We start from the raw sequence: 23,831 nt of genomic DNA, 5'->3' as shown, positions 1-23,831 counted from the left end.
GCATACCATACATTAGAATAAAATGAAACATTACACTGATTCTATGTATTTATTCCAATATATGTCTAACAATTAGCATTTGAATACAAGTTGAGTATCCCTAATCTGAAATTCCAAACCTGAAATGTTCCAATATCTAGAACTTTGGGTGCTAATGTGATGCTCAAATAAAATGCTCATTGGAATATTTCAGATTGTGGATTTCCAATTAGGAATGCTGAAACAGAAAGTAAAATGCAAATATTCCAAAATCTTAAAAATCCAAAATTGGAAATATTTATGGTCCCAAGCATTTCAGATAAAGAATATTCAATCTGTATTATTTCTATAAGCACAAGAAAGAAGAAAAATAAATAACATCATTATGCTATTGTCAAAGCAAAAATTGCACATGGCAAAGTTAAACAGGCTAAAAAAAATTTATTCAAGTTATTGAAGTGGCCTCGTTGTCTGGGGTGATACCTGAGGTTCATTGTCTCATAGCCACAGAAAACTAGGACACAGACACACAAAGAGTAGGTTCAGAGCGAAAGATTAATAGGTGAAAGAAGGAAAATAGGTCCCTGCAGCAGAGAGAAGGATTCCAAACAGGTTTCCTGGTTCATGGAAAAAATGCAAGGGTTTATAGATTAGATTGAGGAGGCGGGGTTGATTTATATAGGACATGAAAGATTGGTTGGACCAGGTGTGTCATTTGCTTAAGGTGCAAAAAAATAATTAGGGCTAGGTGTACCATTTGCATAGGGCACAAAAAGCAAGCTGGCCGCGCCCTCTCGACCCCCACCCCCACCAGCAATCTTTTATTATGCAGAGTAGTTCTCTACCTGGCCGGTGCATGTTGCCTGTTCCTTTACTGTACACGTGGTAACAAAGGAAAGGGAAGATGGAGCCTCTATGTTGAACACGCCTGGCCCTCAGCCCTTTTCTATTGGCACAGCTGCCAGCATTTGCCCACGCAAGCTTCTAGTTTGCTTAACCATGTTGGCGGCTTAAATTTCAGGCTATGCTTTGTTTAAAAAGAAATAATCTGGGGGCTACTTTTTGTTAAAAGGAAGGCTTTGCCGAGGACTGTCTTACCCTCACTATCTGCCTAAATAATTTCTTTCTACCTCTGCGTCACTATAACACTTGGGTGAGAGACTAAACTCAACTTCTTCAAAATAAAAGGAAGAATAGTTTTTAAGCTCTGGGTGAACTAACAGGAAAGAACTGAAGAAATTACAGGGAAGGTTGATTAAGGGAATATGAGGGGCACATAGTTATTACTGAGTTTGCAAATGTTTTTGTCCCCATGAGGCCATTTATGTTTGCTAATCAATGCCCATTTAAGTTAGGCTTCTACTCTCCCCTAACACTGGGAGGTTGGGGTGATTCCTTCCTTAATAACAACACTTCGAAGCGATGGCTCCCAAATCTTTGAGAAAGTGCTGCGTTGTAAAACTGGCAAGAGGCTTTTAAAAAGATGTATCTCTTGGCCAAGCGTGGTGGCTCACGCCTGTCATCCCAGCACTTCGGGAGGCCGAGGCGGGCAGATCATGAGGACAGGATATTGAGACCATCCTGGCCAACATGGTGAAACTCTGTCTTTACTAAAAATACAAAAATTAGCTGGGCGTAGTGGCGTGCACCTGCAGTCCCAGCTACTCGGGAGGCGGAGGCAGGAGAATCACTTGAATCCGGGAGGCGGGGTTTGCAGTGAGCTGAGATCAGGCCACTGAACTCCAGTTCTGTCTCAAAAAACAAAAAACAAAAAACAAAAAACTGTATATCTTAAAGGGATAGAGTAAGAATTTGAAATTGTAAGTTTTCTAAAGTCAACGGACAATTGAAAGGGAAATCAGGGTCAACAGGTAAGAAAAATGTTGTCTTAAGTTTAGTTAAATTTAGGGAAACGTTAAGGCCCGTTTGATAACTATGTTTATGTGGTTTTATGAAGCTTAATAGATTAACTTTTTTTTTTTTGTACTAGGTTCAGAGCATCTACAACTCAAGAGGTTATGATATATTATGCTGAATTTCCTACTAAGTTAGTGACTATACATTTGCAAATTTCTCATGATCCCACACCTGAAAACAATATTCATTGCTCCAGGTTTTATTTGCCGTTATAAAAAACACTTACAGTTTTTCTTTCTTTTTTAAGATATTTATTTATTTATTTTCTTTCCACCTTTTTTTTGTGTGTACTTTAAGTGCTAGGGTACATGCGCACAATGTGCAGGTTTGTTACATATGTATACATGTGTCATGTTGGTGTGCTGCCTTAAATCTGTGCCATGGTGGTTTGTCGCACAAATCATCCCATCATCTAGGTATTAAGCTCAGCATCCATTAGCTATTCTTCCTGATGCTCTCCCTGCTCCCACCCTTCCGCCCTCCAACAGTCCCCAGTGTATGTTGTTCCCCTCCGTGCCCATGTGTTCTCTTCATTTAGCTTCCACCTATAAGTGAGAACATGCAATATTTGGTTTTCTGTTCCTATGTTAGTTTGCTGAGGATAATGGCTTCCAGCTCCATCCATGTTTCTGTAAAAGACATAATCTCTTTTTTTTTTTTTTTTTTTTTTTTGAGAAGGAGTCTCACTTTGTCGCCCAGGCTGGAGAGCAGTGGCTCCATCTCGGCTCACTGCAAGCTCCGCCTCCCGGGTTCACGCCATTCTCCTGCCTCAGCCTCCCAGTAGCTGGGACTACAGGCGCCCGCTACCACGCCCGGCTAATTTTTTGTATTTTTAGTAGAGATGGGCTTTCACCGTGTTAGCCAGGATGGTCTGGGTCTCCTGACCTCGTGATCCGCCTGCCTCGGCCTCCCAAAGTGCTGGGATTACAGGCGTGAGCCACCGCGCCCGGCCAAAAGACATAATCTCATTCCTTTTTATGGCAGGAGAGTATTCCATGGTGCATATGCAGCACATTTTCTTTATCCAGTCTGTAGTTGATGGGCATTTAGGTTGATTCCATGTCTTTGCTATTGTGAATAGTGCTGCAGTGAACATACGTGTCAATGTTAATAGAATAATTTCTATTCCTTTGGGTATATCCAGTAATGGGATTGTTGGGTCAAATTTTTTTTTTTTTTTTTTCTACCTCTAGGTCTTTGAGGAATTGCCACAGTGTCTTCCACAATGGTTGAACTAATTTACACTCCCGCCAACGGTGTAAAAGTTTTGCTTTTGCTCCACAACCTTGCCAGCATCTGTTGTTTTTTGACTTTTTGATAATAGCCATTCTGAATGATGTGAGATGGTAGCTCATTGTGGTTTTGATTTGCATTTCTCTAATGATCAGAGATGTTGAGCTCTTTTTCATGTTTGTTGGCTGCATATATGCCTTCTTTTGAGAAGTGTCTATTCATGTCCCTTGCCAACGTTTTAATGGGGTTGTTTGTTTTGTTTCTTGTACATTTGTTTAAGTTTCTTGTAGATGCTGGTAGTTAGACCTTTGTCAGATAGATAGATTGCAAAAATTTTCTCCCATTTGGTAGATTTTCTATTCACTCTGATGATTGTTTCTTTTGCTGTGCACAAGCTCTTTGGTTTAATAAGATCCACTTTGCTAATTTTTGCTTTTGTTGCAATTGCTTTTTGCATTTTTGTCATGAAATTTTTGCCTGTGCCTATGTCCTGAATTGTATTACCTAGATTTTTCTCCTAGGTTTTTTTATAGTTTTGGATTTTACATTTAAGTTTTTAAAATCTATCTTGAGTTGATTTTTGTATATAGTGTAAGTGGTCTAGTTTTAATTTTCTGAATATGACTAGTCAGTTCTCCCAGCATCATTTATTACACAAAGAATCCTTTCCCTATTGCTTGTTTTTGTCAGGTTTGTTGAAGATCAGATGGTTGTAGGTGTGTGGTCTTATTTCTGGGTCCTCTATTCTGTTCCATTGCTCTGTGTGCCTGTTTCTGTACCTGTACAATGCTGTTTTAGGTTTTAGTTACTGTAGCCTTATAGTATAGTTTGAAGTCAGGTAATGTGATGCCTATAGCTTTTTTTTTTTTTTTTTTTTTTTTTTGCTTAGGATTGTCTTGGTGACTATACAAGCATACAAGCTCTTTTTTGGTTCCATATGAATTTTAAAATAGTTTTCTTTTTCTAATTCTGTGAAGAATGTCAATGGTAGTTTAATGAGAATAGCATGGAATCTATAAATTGTTTTGGGCTGTATATGGCCATTTTCATGATGTCGATTCTTCCTATGCATGAAAATGGAATGATTTTCCATTTGTTTGTGTCATCTCTAATTTTTTGAGCAGTTGATTGTAGTTCTTCTTGAAGAGGTCCTAAAATATGAAATGTTTCATGAATTTTGCATCATCCTTGCACAGGTGACATGCTAATCTTCTCTATATTGTTCCAATTTTAGTATATATACTGCTGAAGTGAGCACTATACAAGATTTTCTACAAACAATGACACATATATAGGTAGTCACAAAATTCTATCTTGCATAGCCACATTTTCAAGATAATATTATTTCTTAATCATATGCTATCTTTTTCTACACCCAATGTATTTTATTTTAGTGAAAAATATTTTAAAAATGGGACTTGAAGGCTACAGTTGTAGGACACAATTGTATTTGTTTCTTAATTTTTCAGTATGATAGTTCTTATTTGTATGTGTTTATACAGTCATGAGCAGTATAACAATCATAGACCATATAAATGATGGTGGTCCCATAAGATTACAATAGAGCTAAAAAATTCCTATTACCTAGTGATGTCCTAGCCATCTTAATGTAATTGTGCAATGCATTACTCCCATATTTGTGGTGATGTTGGTGTAAACAATCCTACTACACTGCCAATTGTACAAAAGTATAGCTTGTACAATTACATACAATATATAGCATGTAATAATGTCATGAGATCCTTGGGGTGTTGCTTTTGCAGCCAGAAACCTCTGTGGCCAGTGGTGCCTTTGCCTGAGTTTTGCTAAGGCCTGTTTGGCTCATTTCATTCATTCATCCTGGCAGGCTGTGTTCAGCTCATCCTACTGGCCTGGATGCCACACCTGCCAAGGGTGAGACAGGCGTGGAGCAAGGAGGGGTTTGTGAGTGAGCAAGTGTGGGGTCCAGCCACTGTGCATAGCCAGGCATATTGGCTTCAATGGGGAGGGCCGCTCCAGGCACCAGCATAGGTATCAGTTCCCTGTAAGACTGTGTCTGGGCTGGGCATACCACAAGCAGCCTCCATGGCTGGCACTGGGGAACGTGGTGGCACCAAAAAGCTGGAAGATTCCAGAAATCACAGAGTCTCAAATAGGGTGTCACAACCCTGGGTCAGGGAACTACTAGGTCTGGGCTCCTCAAAGGGCCACAGCTCTTCTCTCCTTCTCTCTTCACTCCTTCTCATGACCTGCAACATGGCAAGCAAGGGGAGTGTTTCAGCCCTGTTTGTGTTATAGCTCTTTTAGCCCTGTCATTTACTGTGTCCCATTTCCAGGAAGAATGAGGTACACGAAAGAGTGTAGGGTGAGCAAGGCAAAGAGGTGCTTTATTGACAGAGCAGCTCAAAGGAGACCCACAGTGGGTAGTTCCTCTCCACAGGCAGGTCATCTCAATGAGTATCCACCTCTCAGCAGAGGGGAGATCCACAGTGGTTAGCTCCTTTTCACAGGCAGGTCCTCCCAACATCCCTTTAGCTCTGGGCAGACTAGGCAGAGAGGAGACCCACAGTGGGTAGGTCCTCTCCACAGGCAGGACGTCCTAACTTCTGTTCAGCTCTCAGCAGAGAGGGGTTTTATGGGCTTCAGAGGGGAGGAAGTGTGTGTGATTGGTCCATGAATAGCCATGGGTGGGCCTGGAAAAAGCACCATATGTTCTCACTCCAGTCCATGGAATTGGCAGCCTGTACCAGGCCTGAAGATGGGGCTTCACTGGGAAACCATCCCTTTCCACCCAGGAGCCTGTCAGCCTCTTGCTGCCATCAGCGTGCCATCCAGAGAGACCAGGCAGTTCAGGCCAAGGGATGCCTGCAGGTCCGTGCTGAGCCATCCTTAGTACCCCCCTCAGACTCTCTCCTGTGCTGTCAGGGCCCAAAGTCTGGAGGGGGCCAGGGCAGCAGAGAGCTGTCACATCAGCACCACCCTGAGCACAGGCACAACTGGATGGGTTGTGACAGTGTCTGAGCTGAGCCTCAACTTTGCTCCAAAATCAAAGTGGAGGACAGGAGTAAGGGGAGTCCAGGCAGCGGGGGCAGGCCCTTCTGAGCCTGCAGGGGTGGGGGACTGCCCAGAAAGCACAGGGATGCCCAGATCTGCAGCTATGGCTGGGCAGCTGCATCTGCACCCAGGAGCGCAAGGCACCCACCCCTCCAACTTGGAAGCAGGCAAAGTTTCTCCCTGTTCCCAGCTCTTGCTGGCTCTGTGGAGCACACAGCCCTGGCCACGCCTCCTTCACTGCAGCCAGTGTCATGGGAGTGTCCATGCAGATGGGCCGCTGCTTCCATCAATACTGAAAATAATTGACTATGTTACTAGTTTATGTATTTACTATATTATACTTTTCATCATCATTTTTAAGTGTATGCTTTCTACCTATAAAAAAGTTTACTGTAAAAATAGTTTGCTGTGTTATGTTGGCAGCAGCCGCATACATCTCATTTATGGTGTAACTTGATTGCTTCATTTTCTCTTGTGCTTGGTTTAATCTTGTGTTGTTTTGTTCATCATGATCCACAGGCATACAAAATCCACGTGTAATGTTGTCAATAGGTGAGTGTTGTCAATAAGTGATTGGGTAACAAAATTAAAAGTGATTAGGGACTACAAAAGTGGAAAGTCAGGGGTGGTTATTGCTCATCAGTCTCATCTTGTCATAGCTTCAATCATGAAGAACAAGAACAAAGTGATAGAAGGTGTTTAAGAATCTGCTTGATCAGGTCAGGAGTTCTAGAGCAGCCTGACCAACATGGTGAAACCCCTTCTCTACTAAAAGGACAAAAATTAGCCAGGCATGGTGGTGCATGCCTGTAATCTCAGCTACTCAGGAGTCTGAGGCAGGAGAATTGCTTGAACCTGGGAGGCGGAGGTTGCAGCGAGCAGAGATCCAGCCACTGCACTCCAGCCTGGACAACAGGGCAAGACTTTGTCTCAAAAAAGAAAAAAAACAAAAAAACAAAAAAACAAAAAACCAGAATCTGCTTGATTGTAGGCAAAGAAGCTTACAAAACTTTGAGAATGATTTAGATTAGATATGGAGAAACTTCTCATGACCTGGATTTAAAAGCAGACACAGAAGTGTATGCTTTTCAGTATTGTGACAATCACAGCCAATGCAAAAAGTTTGTTTGCAACATTGAAATAAAAGATTGAACCTATTTCACAGGTTCTAGCTTGGATGCAAGCTTACTTATGTGTATTCTTTCAAATTTTATTATTAGTATCTTATTTATTTGAGATAGGTTCTCACTCTGTCCTCCAGGCTGGATTACAGTGTCACACACATGACTCCCTGCAGCCTTGAGCTCCTGGGACCAAGTGATCCTCCCACCTCAGGCTCCCAATATTCTTGATTCTGGTTTTTTTGGATTTCTCTTGCTATCTCTCCAGCTAACAATGTAGTTGAAAATAATTGTTAATATATATCTTATGAAGCATGTTCAAATATAAGGTAAGTGTTATCCTAGAACTTATCTTCAGATATCTGGTCTATCATATTTTCAGAAACTGATAACTTGTTTTTATGTAAAACAGTGTTCTATTTTACTAGGACCAGAATATTTCACTCACTCAATTATATTTCTGGTCCTAAGAACCAATTAATGGAATCAAAACTGATTTGGAAACATAAATTGATTTATGAATCTGATTTATGCCATGCCAATTCGGATTTCTTAAATATGGAGTCTGTGGATTTTCTTCTCCTTCAAATAATATAGATTATTCTAGCTGTTCATGTTAGAAAGCCCTAAGTAATCTAATATATTAAAATATTTTATTGTGTTATATTCCACCCCTAGATAACACAAAAAGTGTAACTAGGAGATAGTAAAACTATGGTATTTCCACTAGTTAATGAAAATTATTGGCATAAAGGTCTTTTCTAGGTTAATGTTTTATCTCTAACATTTAACTCAGAACAAATCCAAATTCAGAGCTAAGCTTTTATTTTTAGAGCAAAATATCTTTTTAAAAATGTACTACATTACTTTTCCCAACTTTAAAATATACCTTTTTGAAAGAATGTTATAGAGGAGCTCTTAAACATAATGATACCAAAAAGTGGCAAATACCTTGTAATGCAAACAAAATAACAAATTTGATCTATCATTCAATCAAGTTAAATGTTTTCTCTATGCAAATATTATCAAATTTTAATTATTTAAAGAGATAATCAAAATATGCAGTCAAGATGTAGGAGAAATGTATTATTGAGGTGTGTTAGGCAGTTAGTTAATAAAAAAAAATCATATATTATCTGAATAATGTGATTTGGAGATTTTTTTTTTTTTTTTTTTTTTTGAGTCGGAGTCTCGCTCTGTGGCCCAGGCTGGAGTGCAGTGGCCGGATCTCAGCTCACTGCAAGCTCCGCCTCCCAGGTTCACGCCATTCTCCTGCCTCAGCCTCCCGAGTAGCTGGGACTACAGGCGCCTGCCACCTCGCCCGGCTAGTTTTTTGTATTTTTTAGGAGAGACGGGGTTTCACCGTGTTAGTCAGGATGGTCTCGATCTCCTGACCTCGTGATCCGCCTGTCTCGGCCTCCCAAAGTGCTGGGATTACAGGCTTGAGCCACCGCGTCCGGCGATTTGGGGATTTTTAAAGTTTTTTTTAAAAATTGCAATTTGTGGGGTTTTGGTATTATTCTCAACAGCTTTAACAAAAATCCTTTCACCTTTTTCCATTTCCAAATTGTGTTTCAGCTACTTTAATAGCATAATTAATTGGCAAACTTGAGTATAGCTGTGACTTTTGAGTAAACAAGGTCACAAATTTGTATTCTAGTACAGTACTTTTGTCTTTGTACTTTTAATGGAACAAATTAATGATATTCCTTTGGATCAATGTATTGTAATCATTTCTGTAATACTGTAAATTTTTGAGTACTCAAGATTTAATAGTAAATTCATTAATCTTACATAATTGACTCATTTGCATAAATATCTATTTTGTATAACAATTATCCTTACAAACTGCACTGTTTAAAGTGGAAACTCATGCTCAAGTTTTCTGTACTACGTAGAGACACTAGTACATTTCCATACAGTATTTATGAAGATTGACTGCATGTTCAACTTGACTGGGCCACAGGGTGCCCAGATATTTGGTCAAACATTTTTTCTGGGTATTTTGAAAAGGATGTGTTTGGGTGAGATTTATATTTAAATTAGTAGACTGAGTAAAGCAGATTGCCTTCCATAATGCAGGTGGACCTCATCCAATCAGTTGAAGTTCTGAATAAAACAAAACTGCCGTCCCTCCCCTGAGTGAGAGATAATTTTTCCTGTTGATGGTGTTTCAACTGGAACATCGGCTTCTTTTCCTGCCTTCACACTTGAACTAAAACATTGGCTCTCCCCGGGTCTTGAACTTGCCAGGCTTCAGATTAGATCTATACTTTTAGGTCTCTTGGTTCTCAGACCTTTAGATTCTGACTGGAACTAAACTATAGCTCCTCTAGATCTCTAGCTAACTGATTCACACTGCAGGATTTGGTACTTGCCAGACTTTATAATTGTGTGTGCCAGTTGCTTATAATAAATCTCTCTATACATATGTGTGTATGTGTGTGTATTCTATTGGTTCTTTTTCTCTGGAGAACACTGACTAATACAAAGTTATAAATATTTCAATTGGAAAAAAAATAGGTAAGTGACTTCATTATATATATTCGTTTTGGTGGGGGGAAAAAGATGTCATCACAAACAACTGAAGGCAAATTTTTTTGACTGTAATTCAAGATAAGGGAAAAATTTTTAAATGTTTTCTTTACATGGTGTGTTTTTTCCTTGAAAGAGTTTCTGTTAATGACATATATTAAAAACTAATATATATTTCTACATTTATATTGTACATTTAATAAAATGTACAAATAAACCACTAACTTCAGATAATACATTATCTCATAATCTTTTATGCATTTAACTTATGAAAGCATTAGATTTTGCATTGTTTTGCTGAAATACAGACATTTTGACTTTATTGGGTCATTTTCATAATTTTTTGATAACTGTATAATTAAGCAAAGGCATATTCCAAAGTGTAGCTCTTTATATTATGTAAAATATATTAAAAAAAGCTAAGTCGTTTAAAAGAGAGTAAAAAAGAGTAAAACTATGAATGAAGCTTTTATACATATGCTTGTTATAAATATACTACAAAATATAAATAAAAAAATAAGAGCACTTATGAAGAAATTAAAATTTAAGCAGATATTACTGAAAACATACTTGAGGAGTTTACATTAAAATGTTTACAAAAAGCAAACAATGCAAATGGTTACTCATTTTTAAAATGCTTTTTAAGTACTTTTTTTTAAAAAACTGGGACTATAAGTTAATCAGACAACACACAGTCCACATTTCTAGATACACAATTTAAAAAATGATTTTTCATTATGTGAAATCAAACAAATATACTATACTACATTTGAAAAGCTTTTACAATCTTTCAGCTATTTTTCAGGCTTAACAAGACATCTCCACTGCCTAATTTGTTTGGAGTAAATATGTCAGCTAAAAAATTGAATACTTTCCTTCAAATCAGTTCTGTACTATCTGCAGATTATTATACATTCCTAAAACAATAACATTTTGAAATGCATGTAAATATTAAACTTCTTGAAACGATCTTCAAAGTGCTAATTCTTGTCCTGACCTAGGCGATCCTATTTTTCACCCACTGTGTTTGATTTTCTATATTGACAATTTCCAGGTTTACTTAGTGAAGAAAACTTCAGTTCTCTTTTCCTTATACACTTGATATTCATGCGATATCACCTGAATATTAATCTGTTCCTTCGTAACTAAAATATATAGCTACCATCATTCTGATTTGTTCTGAGGAAAGTACAGGCTATAAATAGGATGATTAAGATGATTTGATTTTCAGTAAAGCTCTCTTCTTCCCTTGTATACTTGGATGTATTTCTTGCCATTCTGTTGCGTGAGCTTTGATTTCTTTTTCATCATGTTTTTCATCAAAATCTCTGCTACTAGCATCATCATTTTTATTTTGGGAACATCTCTTCTTTTTCTGTTTTTTTTTTTTTTTTTTTTTTTTTTTTTTTTTCGTTTTCAAAATCACTGTCATTACTGTCATTGCCTGACACTTTTACTTCATCTTTGTTTACTGCAGTTTCACTCTCAGTAACCCCATCTGCCTGATTCTGTAGATCCTATTTCACTGGAACAATGGCATGAGGGCTTATAATTTTTTTTTATTTTTTTATTTAGCAGTTTTCTTAGATACTTAGGATTCTATTTCCAACCTCTTCTTTGATTTGTTCTTGTCGGTATCAACTTGTCTATGTTATTCTGGTTATTTCTCTGCAGTGCAGGTAAGTTGCTCTTTCTCAAATGTCTGCCATTGCCTACCTTGAAAATTTAACCAATTCTGCATTGAGGAGTCTTCTGTGATACTATCTTCTTTCTCTACCATTTGCAATTTTTGGCTTACAATCGCATAAGAAAGTTTCTCAAGTATAGTTATACATATTCATATTTCTCATCTTCAAGGTCAATAGATTGGGATGATATGATTGTTTAGATTTCTATAAATTCTGTATAGTTGCAATGTCATAATTTATTATTACAGTCCATTTCAACCACCCTCTTCAACAACAGTGAGTGGCAAAATGTCGATTGAAGAGCTGAAGCTACATGAGCAATCTCATAGCACAGCTTCATAAAGTTTCTAAGGATACCAAGTTTGAAACAAAAGGTTTGCTCCTCAACTTTGGTTCATTTTTATTTTGGGGGGAGATTATATAATTTTTTTCCCGAGGTACTACATGACATTATCTTAACATAAATTGTTGATGTTTTTCAAGCATCTAAGAATTTTAATCACAGCCATATGAGACAGTTATAGAATTCTATTCTTCAAACTGGGTAGCTAATAGGGGCTTCATTGTTAAAGTTAATCATCTCTTATCAGCTATAGTATTAGAATATTATCATTTAGTATGCTAAGTAGATTGTTGTTATTTTGGGGCTCAAATTCAGCTAAACTTAAGAACAAAATATTACATCCTTACATTTTGATTTCGATGAACAAATTATATACAAATCTGTCTTATGGACATTAGGATCTGGTCTCCTCTTTAGCACATTGATACAACCAAGAACACGGACAAACTGAATAGATAGCCATAAATTTAAACATACATTGACTAAAAACTAAAAATTATGTCTTTCTTATTGACTTTCAAAACTATCAAAGCACTGCTAAAGTTTATGGCTTGAGGACTTGCTATATCGTCAAATTATTTTTGTTCTCAGGACTGTTCATCAGTTAAAGTAGTGTTAGCTTTGGCTGTCCTCATGAATATCATTTTATTTCATTGTTTTCTTGGATAGTATTTTGTAACAGCCATTATAATTTTTAAAAACTTTCTTTTACAGTTCTTTCTTTAAGCTAAAGCTTAAAATGTCATAAGACCATCTTCTTGATATTATTTGTAATCTTTGTATGTAAGAAATGAAATCAGAAACTCTGGAAGTACACCTTATTTTTTATCTTTAGAAATATTTTGGTAATGATGCCACACAGATCTTACCTACATTTTCTAATATTCTTTAGCTGGATTTTCTCAGTCTTCCGGTCAGGGTGTCTGACGGTGGCATGTCTGGACATGAACCTCACGAAGGAGGTGAAGAAGTCGTTCCTCCTGACATTGTATTGGAACTGCTTCCCCACCATGGCACCCTCCTTTTCTTTCTCATTCTTTCCCTTCTTCCTGCATGATCCTGTGCACTGCTGCAGCTGCTCCCAGGATGCCAACCCTGTGGGATGTACCGCTGACTGCGTGGTGCTGCTGTTGACATTTCTAGCTCACCTATTTCTCTTTTCATTTTATCTTTTATTTTAGGTTCAGGGGTACAAGTGCAGGTTTGTTATATGGGTAAACTTGTGTCACAGGGGTTTGTTGTACAGATTATTTTGTCACCCAGCCTAGTACTGGGTGTACTAAGCCTAGTACCCAATAATTATTTTTTGATCCTCTCCCTCCACCCATCCTTTACCCTCAAGTAGGCCCTAGTGTCTGTTTTCCCCTCCATGTGTCCATGTCTTCTCATCATTTAGCTCCCACTTGTAAGTAGCTAAATAGTAGCTCACCTATTTCTAACATTCAGCGCAGGACCTTATTGTAAACGTTCTGTTTGTGCCACAGCAGTGTTTCTCAAAATGTCCAAAGTAAGTATCTTTGTCTCCTCTGATGCTCCCCAAATATGCAGATTTCAAGAAATCAGATCAACTGGATCTGATCACTTAGAGTTGGGTCTACAATGTAAAAGTTTAATAAGACTTTCATAAAAAGCATGAGGAATGTTGTACTTGTGAGTGAAAACGTACTATGATCTGTTAAACTGAACGTAGTATGTTTTTGCGTTTAATGAGCAATGTGAGGCAGTTAAGCTGTTGAAAAGAGAGGGGAAGGTGAACTTAAGGCACAGAACAGAAAAGTGCTGCACTATTGTCTAAGTAATTTAGTTATGCACCTATTCAACAAATGTTTATCAAGTCCCTATTATATTTTAGACTCAGCTCAAGGACCCAAGTATATTACCGTATGTGCTAGTGAATAAAATGAAAAGAATATTCTTCGTGGAACATGGAGTGAGCCTGAGGGGTGAGAAGATTAAGCAAAGAATTTTACAATTTCCTTCAAGTAGTTTGGTAAGTTGCACAGCAACATTTCTATCTATCTGTCATCTATCTATCTATCTATCTATCTATCTATCTATCTATCTATCTATCTAATTGTTTTTACCTGAGTATAAACTTCTGCTCCAAAACAAGAGAACTAGCCAATATCTAAGGGTTGCTGCTCACACCATCATTTCCCAAGGGAAACAGCAACACTGAAAACTGAAGTTTTTAGCTAGAATGACTCAGTCGTTTTTCTAGGAGATGTCTGAAGTATAACTCTAATGCTGTTTACAAAACTGAGATCACTATGTGTTGCTCTTAACCCAGGAACAGCAATAAAACACACAACACCAGTCAGGAGTTTAACCTGCCTGGGTGACTGTGAGAGCCCACCAATACAACAGGTCAAGGGCAAATGAACAAACATGGCTTTTTTATTGTTCAGTGCTCCATTATGTATACATTTAAAATATTTTTAGTTGTATTGAGGTACTGTTGATGTACAATAAAGTGTACAGTTTTACAATGATGTCTGTGTGAAACCACCATCACAATCAAAAATTTCCATCAATCCCAAATGTTTCCTCATGTTTCTTTGAAACTCATCTTCCCTTCATTACATCTCTAGATACCTGTATATATACACACACATACATATATATATATACACACACACACACACACACATATAATCTAAATGTCACTATATACTAGTTTGCATTTTCAAATATTTAATGCAAATGGAATCACACAGCCTGGCTTTCAAAAAAAGTGCAGCATAATGATTGTGAGAATTGTCCATGTTGTATGTATCAATAGTTTATTTATTTTATTGTGGTGAAAAAAGCACCATGAAAATATGGGTTTCTCAGTTCCACACAACATAAAATATAGCTTTTAACAAAGCTTTGGGGGGACATTATTGCTAACTGTGAGAACAACGTTATACAGCAGAAGTCTAGAACTTCCTCAGTTTACATAACTGAATAGTTTCTATTGCTATGTACTATTTTTTCTTCTAAAGTTTCTAATATTCCATTAAAATGTATCTTTAACTCCAGAAGATTAATTTGGGACTTTTAAGTTTTGATCTTTTGCTTTTGCCGTCTTCACACTAATGCTTTCCTTCACCTTCCTAAACAGATATAGTACACGTTTAATAGCTCTCTTAATTTTTTGGCTACTACCTCTATAATTTCCATCATTTTTGAATCTATTTCCAATAATTGATTTTCTTACCGTGAGTTAAATATACTTACGTTTTTGCATGTCTGCTAATTTTTTTATCAGATGCCAAACATTATGTCTGCATGATTGAATGCTGAATACTCAGTATACTTTTTATTATTATCGAACTTTGTTGTGGAATTTGGTTATGTGACTAGGAAATGCTTGATCCTTAGAGGTTTGTTATTAAGTTTTGCAGATACAACAAAGTCCAGGGCTACTTCCGTGCCACTACTAAGGCAATATCCTTCTCAGAACTTCACTTGATGCTTCTAGTATAGGAGATATTTCTACTTTTATAAGTACCTGAATTATTTGCAGGTCTTCTTGAGCTCTGAGGATTTCTCTACGTGCTACTTTTTAGTGGTTGTTTCCCTGGCTCTGTTTCTTTTCATCCATGACCTATTCACTATTCAGCTAAAGACTTGAGAGGAACTCTCTTTGGATTTCCAGAGTTCTCTCTGCAGTCGTCTCCCCTTTGGTACTCTAGCATGCGATCTCTGGATGTCTGAGCTTATTGAGCTCTGAACTTCGTGTTCTCAACTCTGGGGAACCTCTGGCCTTTTCTAGTGTTTCTACTCTGCAGCAGTGTTACTGCTGCCTGTAATCTCTCTGTAATCGGTTAACTCAGCCAATTCTGTGGTTCATCCCAGGTACTTCCATTCTCTCAAGAGTAAGTGTCCTGTATTATCTATTGTCCACTATGTGAAAACTCTTGTTTCGCATGTTTTGTCTAGTTTGTTGGTTACTTTAAGGTGAGGTGATAAATATGCTCTATTTTACTACATCATGGAGAGAGGTAGAATTCTCAACATTATGTTTGAAAATGAATTTGTTAAAATTTCTCCTCTATTTGTTTAGTGAAATAGACTTTGCAAGAAAGAAAGCATTTCACACATATGTTCCTACTTCAAAAAATTTAAACTCAGAGATTTTAGTAATGGCTAAATTTATTAAAACATCAGTTTATATTCATCAGTTAAATTTCACAAGATTTATCAGCAAATCCAGTCAAATATCTGTTTCGACAGATGATAATACACAAACGACAGTTATATATAACATAAATGAATTTCATAATGTTGAACCAAAAAGCTAGATACAAAAGAATTTATATTGTGTGAGTCCTTGTGTGCAAGTATCAAAAAACTGCAAGAGTAATCCATGGTATTAGAAGGTATAATCACAGTTAATTTGTACACACACAAAAAATGTGATGATCATACAATAAGAAACTTCTTGGGCGCTGGTAATGTGTTTCTCAATACCTTGTAAATATTTTCTCCAGTTATTTTTAGTGTGCATGGATTTGTTATATTTTAGTTGTATGAGAAATTTTCATTTGTAGCTAGTAAAATTTATACATTTTATATTTTTTCTCTGTTAGCATTGAATTCTTCTAAAATATTTTAGATCCAATTTTTTTTATAATTGTATTTAAATATTTGCTCTATCATAGCAAAAGTCTATGCTCCAACAACATATGTTTTGAAAACAGGAGTGAGATATCCTTTCTATTATAGGTTTTATTTTCCTCTGAAAAGCAGCTACTTGGTTCAAAACCATTTTTTATATCTTAATTTTATAGACAGATTCTTGCTTTCTTGCCCAGACTGGAATGCCTCAGTCTACCTATTCAGATGCTTATCTCCTATGGAAACACCTTCAAAAACATACCCAGAAATAATGTTTACCAGCTATCTGGGCATCCCTTACCCCAGTCAAGTTGACATATAAAGTTAACCATCATAGTGATAAATTAAATGCTTCTGGAACATTTTATGTTGTGTAAACATACAGATATATATGAGATGATACTATATACATGCAGTATGGGGATGTGTATATACAGATCTGCATATGTATTATATAGACAAACATACAGATACTTTCTCTCTCTCTATATATATGTAGTATTGCCTCATGTGTTATGCTAGTTATGAGGTATGCTAGTTTCCCAATTTTTTAAATAGTTATATTGTACTCCTTGTCTATTTTATTGTATTAGATGACTTTCAGGAAGGATGGTATGTTACTGTGTTAGTTTTACCTAGATATCTAATCAGTTTAAATGAAATTGATTTTACAAAATTATCTTCATTGCTTATAAACACATTTACTTATGAAAAACCAAAATCAACTTTTAAAAGGTTTTTTTTTTTTAATCAAAAAATTGTCCACAAAAGGATGTAAATCCAGGAGATAAAAGAAGAAAATGTACAAAGAATCCCAGTGTGTTCTTGAAGGTACAATATGATTTTTTTTTTTTTAATCGAAAGGCCCTAATTCAAGTTTTGTGAAGTGTTACATGAGGCTTTAGCTGTGTGATTCCTGATAAAGTCAGTGATCCTCATGGACTATAATGGGAGTCACACAGCTACAACCCCAGGAATCCCTTTGCACATTCAGTTATGTCTATAAAACTGTTTAGGCAATTTAGATATTATTTTGCTTCAGTAAGAAGAAATAATTTAGTGTTTTAAAAAGCTTTTAGTCTCCATCAAAAAATACAGACTGAAACAGTTTAATATAATTTTAAAGAAAGAAATGATCAACATAATTAATAGTTGTGAATATGTTTTGGCACTACTTAATTTCATATCGTAATAAAATGAAGAAATGTAGTTCAATGACATGAACATTTCAATGAGAATGCAGCATCTACCATGAATACCTGGTCTGGTGACTCCAGAGTCAAAGTACTTTTGGAACTTTATTATTTTCATCATTTGTCATCTTTTCAATGCAAATAACAGTGATCATAAAACAATGGTGCATTCCCTTAGAAAATTTAGAGGAGAAAAAGAGAAAAAATAAATCCTTTGTTTAAAATTTATTCATTTATCAATACAAAATTGGGCAAGTTCAGTATCTAATTTATCAAATATCTTTTACTCCTTTTCAATTTTACTCTATTTCTTTCTTTTTATTTTCTCACAACACACACGTATGCTCACACCCGAGCACCTATGCACACACATGAATGAGTCTGAAGATGCACAAAAACTTTTATTTCTATATATTTTGACAGCTAAGAGGGCTTTTCTAAAGCCAGATTGCTCAAAAGGGAATCTATCCCATACCAGATAGATTCCTAAGTAGGTATCAATACCTAAGTAGGTATCAATAACAGTCTTACCTCTGTGTATCTCAATTTTTTCTAATCTGTAAAATAGGAAAACTAATAGATGTATATTGTAGCATTATCACGAAGAATATATGTGTTAATGTGTGGAACAGAGCTTTTACATATTATAAGATCTCTAAATAAAAGCTAATAAATTTAGATTATTTACATCCACATTTCAACTAAACATTTTACATTATGCATACTTTGCCTAAGGGAAGTGGTAAGGTATTTAAAAATTTGTACATTTATCATGAATATCAAATATTGTGCTTGACATTATATTGTGCATTCTATAAGTGTGCTATAAATTTGTATATATTAATATGCTTATTTTGACAGAAGAGGAAACAAGTGCACAGTAGTTAAGTGTGTTATTGAAGGTCATGAACTTAGTTACCAGTAGAGCTGTAAATCAGACTTTGATTTTCTGGCAGCATATTAATTAATTCATGCCAAAACAATTTTGTGTATGTTGGATAAGTGCTGTACAATAGCTCTGAACAAAGGTAACAAGGTCCCTTCTCTGACTCTTCTCATGTTGTAGCAAGAAGTGAGAAAAAACAAATACGTTAAGAATTTTAACAATGATAATTTTCCAAAGAAAATAAAATGAGATAATTTAGAAGAAATAAATAGATAACGAAGGGTTATTTTAGATTAGAGGTATCAGAAAAAAATGCCGTTAGCAGAGTTAACGTCTGAAGTGAGAAGTTAATGATGAGAGGGGCTTCCCAGTTGATCTAGTGGTGGGAGTGCAGGGTCAGGTTTTAAGGCAATGAGAACTGTAAGAATAAAGGCCTCGGTGAGAGAAAAGTGAGATTAAGGATGCCAGCTTGAGTGACTGAGTGAATATTAGAAAAGATTATTGGGGGCCCGGTGGAGTGGCTCAGGCTGATAATTCCAGTACTTTAGGAGGCTGAAGTGGAAGGATTGCTTCAACCCAGGAGTTCAAGACCAATCTGAGCAATATAGGGAGACTCATCTTTACAGGAAATTAAAAAAAAAAAAAAAAAAAAGATTATTGGGAAGGGAAAGAAAATGATTAGGAATTGAATCAACTATAATAAGTTGATTTTGGACAAGTTAAGTATGCAATATCTGAATAAATTATTAAAATGGAAACATTGGATTGGGAATTGAAATATACGTGTGATGCTTGTGATGTATGATGTTAATTTCATTGATGGCACTGAATGAGGGAACTCATACAAAGAAGTGTAGGTGGAGAAATGAAGAGGGCACTGGGTCAAGCTTTAGGGTACTCTAAATTTTAACAATAATTTAAAAAAATGATCCAGCAAAATACATAGAGATGAGGCACTTGGATCCAGACAGAAAACAGATCATATTGTCATAATAGCTAAATTAAACTTTGTTTTTCTCAAAGAGATCAGAGATATCATGCCTACCAGATGCAGTTAAATGGTCAAGGATGATGAACATAGAAAATAGTTTACAACATGGATTTTAGTGGAATGATGTGGTAAGAGGTCTGATTTCTCTGGATTACAGGAGGACAAGGAAGTAGGAAATGAGAGGGTGTTGTTTGGGACAACTCTTCCAATAGATATTCTAGAACAGAGACCTGCTTTAGTGGCAAGTAAAGAAAGGTTATACATTAAATGTAAAAACGTATTAGTAAAAGTAATAGGCCATGTTAGCTAATAAAGATGATCAAATAGAGAAAGTTAATTTGATGATGCAGACAAAGACAGTAAGTGGAAGAGCAAAATATTTAAAACGATGAGAATATATCAAATCTTGGACACAAAGAGAGGAGTGAGCCTTAGATTAGTTCAGCAACGTATTATTCACTTGGAGAGGAGGAAAAAAAGAGAGTAATAGTCTAGTTACAGTTCTTAGTCTCATCTAGGTTGTTTTCTAACACCAACCACCAATTATCTGAGACAGCAAGTAGGTGCCCTATGAATTATTAATAGTTGAATCCTGACAGTCTATAATTGGAGTTAGAATCAGACTCCGCAAGTCAAGGGCTCAGTATCTGAAGAGTACCCTCACTTCAGAGGTCAATCACAAGTCCAGATCATTTATACTTCTGACTGTCTAGCTTTAAAATAAGGGTTCTCACCACCTCCTCCTCAGCTTCCATAATTTGCTAGAATAGTTCACAAAAATCAGAATAACACTTTCCTTACATTTACTGGTTTATTATGAAAGATATTATAAAAGATACAGATGCACAGCCAGATGAAAAGTATATAGAGTGAAGGTCTGGAAGGATCCCAGTGTGAGAACTTCTGTCCCTTTGAGTTGAAGTGCACCACCTTTCTAGAACATGGATGCATTCACTAACTCAGAAGCGCATCAAAGCTTGCTGTCCAATAATTTTTGCGGAGTGTCATCTGCTGTCCACATTCCTTCCCAGAATTGGGAGGTGGGTCAAAAACTTTCAGTCTTCTCTTCAATTGGTCTTTCTGGTGCCCAGCCCCATTTGGGGTTTATCAATGGGCCTCACACTAAGTCACCTCAATGACAAAAATTCAGGTATGATCAAAATGGAATCCTTAGACACAACAAAAGACATTTCTATTACTCAGGAAATTTCCAGGGTTTCGGGTGCTCAGGGACAGGAACCAGAGGCAAAGACCAAATATATTTCTTATTAATACGATAGCTGACATTTTTGCACTATGGGATTACAGAAAAAAACACTTAATTATATCCCTGTTCTTAAGAGTAAAGTGAGTTTGGTGGGTTAGATGTTGATGCGGGTAAGAGAATGTACAAAATATTTGTTTAGCCAACTAAGAAAGTAAACATACTCATTGAAGTGAAGCAGAATTCTGTAAAATGTCAAGTGCATGAGCTAAATTGAAGTATCAGATAATCAGTATTACTTGAATCAGGGATGAAGATAATGCTAAAAATTTCAAGTAATTGGTCATTAAAGGGGCTCAAAAAAATTAGAACGAGATCTAAGACATCGGGGACAACTTCTTAGGTCTCGTCTATGCATCAGACATGTGCTGTCTGGCCCAGAATAACAAACTGAGTCTCTAATTATGTCTGCAAATCATTTCACACAGAAAGCAGAATTTTAGCAAATGAAACGCATGCATTTTATATTTCAGACAATTGTGTAAGTTATGATATTATTCAGAAAGCTCCATTTCAGAGATTTTGGGGTTTATTTAGTATAAGAAATCCTTTGGAGAGGGAACATTTTGGTAAGTTTATTCAATAGATAATGATCTTTTCTCCTAACAAATATTTAACTGGAAGTCCAGTTCCAAGGGCCTGGGTCTGTACCTATTTCTCTTCCTTTTCCCTCAGAGTGGTTCCACCACCCTCCCAAAAGGAGCAAGACAAACATAGACCAACTGTTTTAACTCCTGATTTTTCAGTGCTCATCTTCAAAAACTTAGTGGTTTTTAAATGAGAGAAGTCATTATGATTTTGCTGTTGTTTGTTTGTTGTATAAGAGGAGTAGGGTTAATGGACTTGAAGCTTTGAAAAGGTTTAGAAAATATTAGAATGGGGATAACAGAAAAAAATGCTAAGGAGGTAGTGGTCTAGCAGTGGAGTGATGAAAGATAAAAATGGTATAGTTATTGGTAACAAAAATTTAAGATATGAAAGTGGAAGGTAGAAGTAAAACACAGAAGAATACTGTAGGAGGTTAGTGAAAATTGAGAATCTGATTGAAGAGAAAGATATATATTTTCTTCAGTTAAAACTTAACTACTATAGAGAAGTTAAAATGACATGTGTTCACATTGAACTCTTGTGAAATATTTTGTGAGTTAAGTGTCTGAAAAGTATTGTGTTCAGTGTTATTATTCTAAAGGCATAGACCTTTTAGGGCTGAACCATGTTTTTTGCTAATGAAATCTACCTTTTAATGTTTATTCATAAGGTCCTAATGAATTGTCAAGTGCAATCCATCAAAACAAATTGAGATACATTTGCAGAACATTGTGCAGAATCTGACCTTCACCTAAATTTTACCTAGCTAAATCTTCTGTATACTCCTTTGAAATTTCCATCATTAAGCCAAACGTGTTTCCCAATTGGCTTGGATGTCATGGACAAACATAATGTAAGGAATTGAATAAGTTTATATTATATATTTAATAATCAACCCTCTTCTATTCAACAGCCAACTCTGGCAGTCCTAGAATTATTAATAATTAATAGTGGGGATAATATTATTTGCTCCCCATATAACTAGAAGATTTTCTCCCTTTTAATCAAGTGAAAAACAAATTAGATTAGAATTTGTGCATGACACATACATGCATTTCATACCTGTGACATAACCACACCATCAAAAGGATAGAAAAGATTACGGGGCTACATGTTATAATTGGTGAAATCTTCCAATAGCCAAAAAAGTTACACCAGGCCCATTGAGTTAATAATAAAAATATATCAATTAAGTTCTATGACAAATAACCTATTGAACTTAAGAACAGCTTAAGTAATTCTAGTAAAGCACAAATTATTTTGACCAGTAAAGCATTCTAGATACTAGTTTAAGTAGATTGGCATTATTTGCAGATTAAAGTATGTGATAATAAATTAGGCGATTCAAGAGTTTATCAAAAATGTCCTGTTTTCCCCCAGTGCTGAATTAACCTGTAAAGTATAAACTGCATGTTTACTTGCTTCACCTGTAAATATTCACTATTAAGTGCTGTACTAGTTATTGATAAGGTATCATAGGAAAAGAAAAATGATTAAGACAGTAACTATTAGTATATTTATATTTACATAATTTGCAATATCTTGGGAAGAGAGACAAGTATAATATTAGCAATAGATCATATCACAGACTTTAATTGAAAAAAAAAGTCATGGTGAAAACTCAGATCACAGCAACATCAACATTTAGCGTGTAGAAGAACTATTTATTTTAGAAAATGGTACCTGTATGTAAGATTAAACTTTGTTAGCAAAATTCCCTGAGCCAGTCAAAACATGGAGGGAGTTGTACAGTCATGTGCAGCATAGTGATAGACCACATATACAATGTGGTCCCATCAGATTATAATGGAGCTGAAAAATTCGTATTGCTTAGTGACATAAAAGCCATCATATAGTCCATCTGAAATAGATTACTCACATGTTTTGTAATGATGCTGGTGTACACACACCTACTGGGCTACCAGAGGTGTCAAAGTATTATAAATACAATTATACAAAATATGCAATAGTTGATAATGATAATAAATGATTATGTTAATGGTTTGTGTATTTACCATAGTTTTTATCATTATTTTACAGTGTACTCCTCTATTTATTAAAAAAAAAAAGTAACTGTAAAACTAGGCAGATTCTTCAGGAGGTATTCCAGAAGACATTGCAGCTCCATGCATGTTACTGACCTAAAGGCCTTCCATTTGGAAAAGATGTGGAGGTGGAAGACAGTAATATTGATGTCCTAACCCTGTGTACGCCTAGGCTAATGCATGTGGTTTTGTCTTAGGTTTCTGCAAAAAAAGTTTAAAAAGTAAAAATAAAGAATAAAAAATATTAGAAATAGAAAAAAAAAGCTTATAGAATAAGGATATAAAAGGAAATATTTTGTATAACTGTAAAAAGTGTTTGTGTTTATAGCTAAGAGCTATTACGGGAGTCAAAAATTAAAAAATAAAATAAAAATGTTTAGTACTTTGGAAGGCCAAGGTGGGCGGATTTC

At 35.9% G+C, this 23,831-nt stretch overlaps 1 non-coding gene across 1 annotated transcript; it reads right to left on the bottom strand.

Annotated features, from left to right (window-relative positions):
* Positions 1–4,281: 4,281 nt before the first annotated feature.
* Positions 4,282–4,387, bottom strand: LOC123573715 (U6 spliceosomal RNA). Its single transcript, XR_006698457.1, has one exon. It is a non-coding gene; the product is annotated as a U6 spliceosomal RNA (small nuclear RNA).
* Between the last annotated feature and the right edge of the window lie 19,444 nt (positions 4,388–23,831).

This window comes from Macaca fascicularis, chromosome 5, assembly GCF_037993035.2.
Source record: "Macaca fascicularis isolate 582-1 chromosome 5, T2T-MFA8v1.1".
Classification (NCBI taxonomy): Eukaryota; Metazoa; Chordata; class Mammalia; order Primates; family Cercopithecidae; genus Macaca; species Macaca fascicularis.
This window is presented reverse-complemented; position numbering and strand designations above follow the sequence as displayed.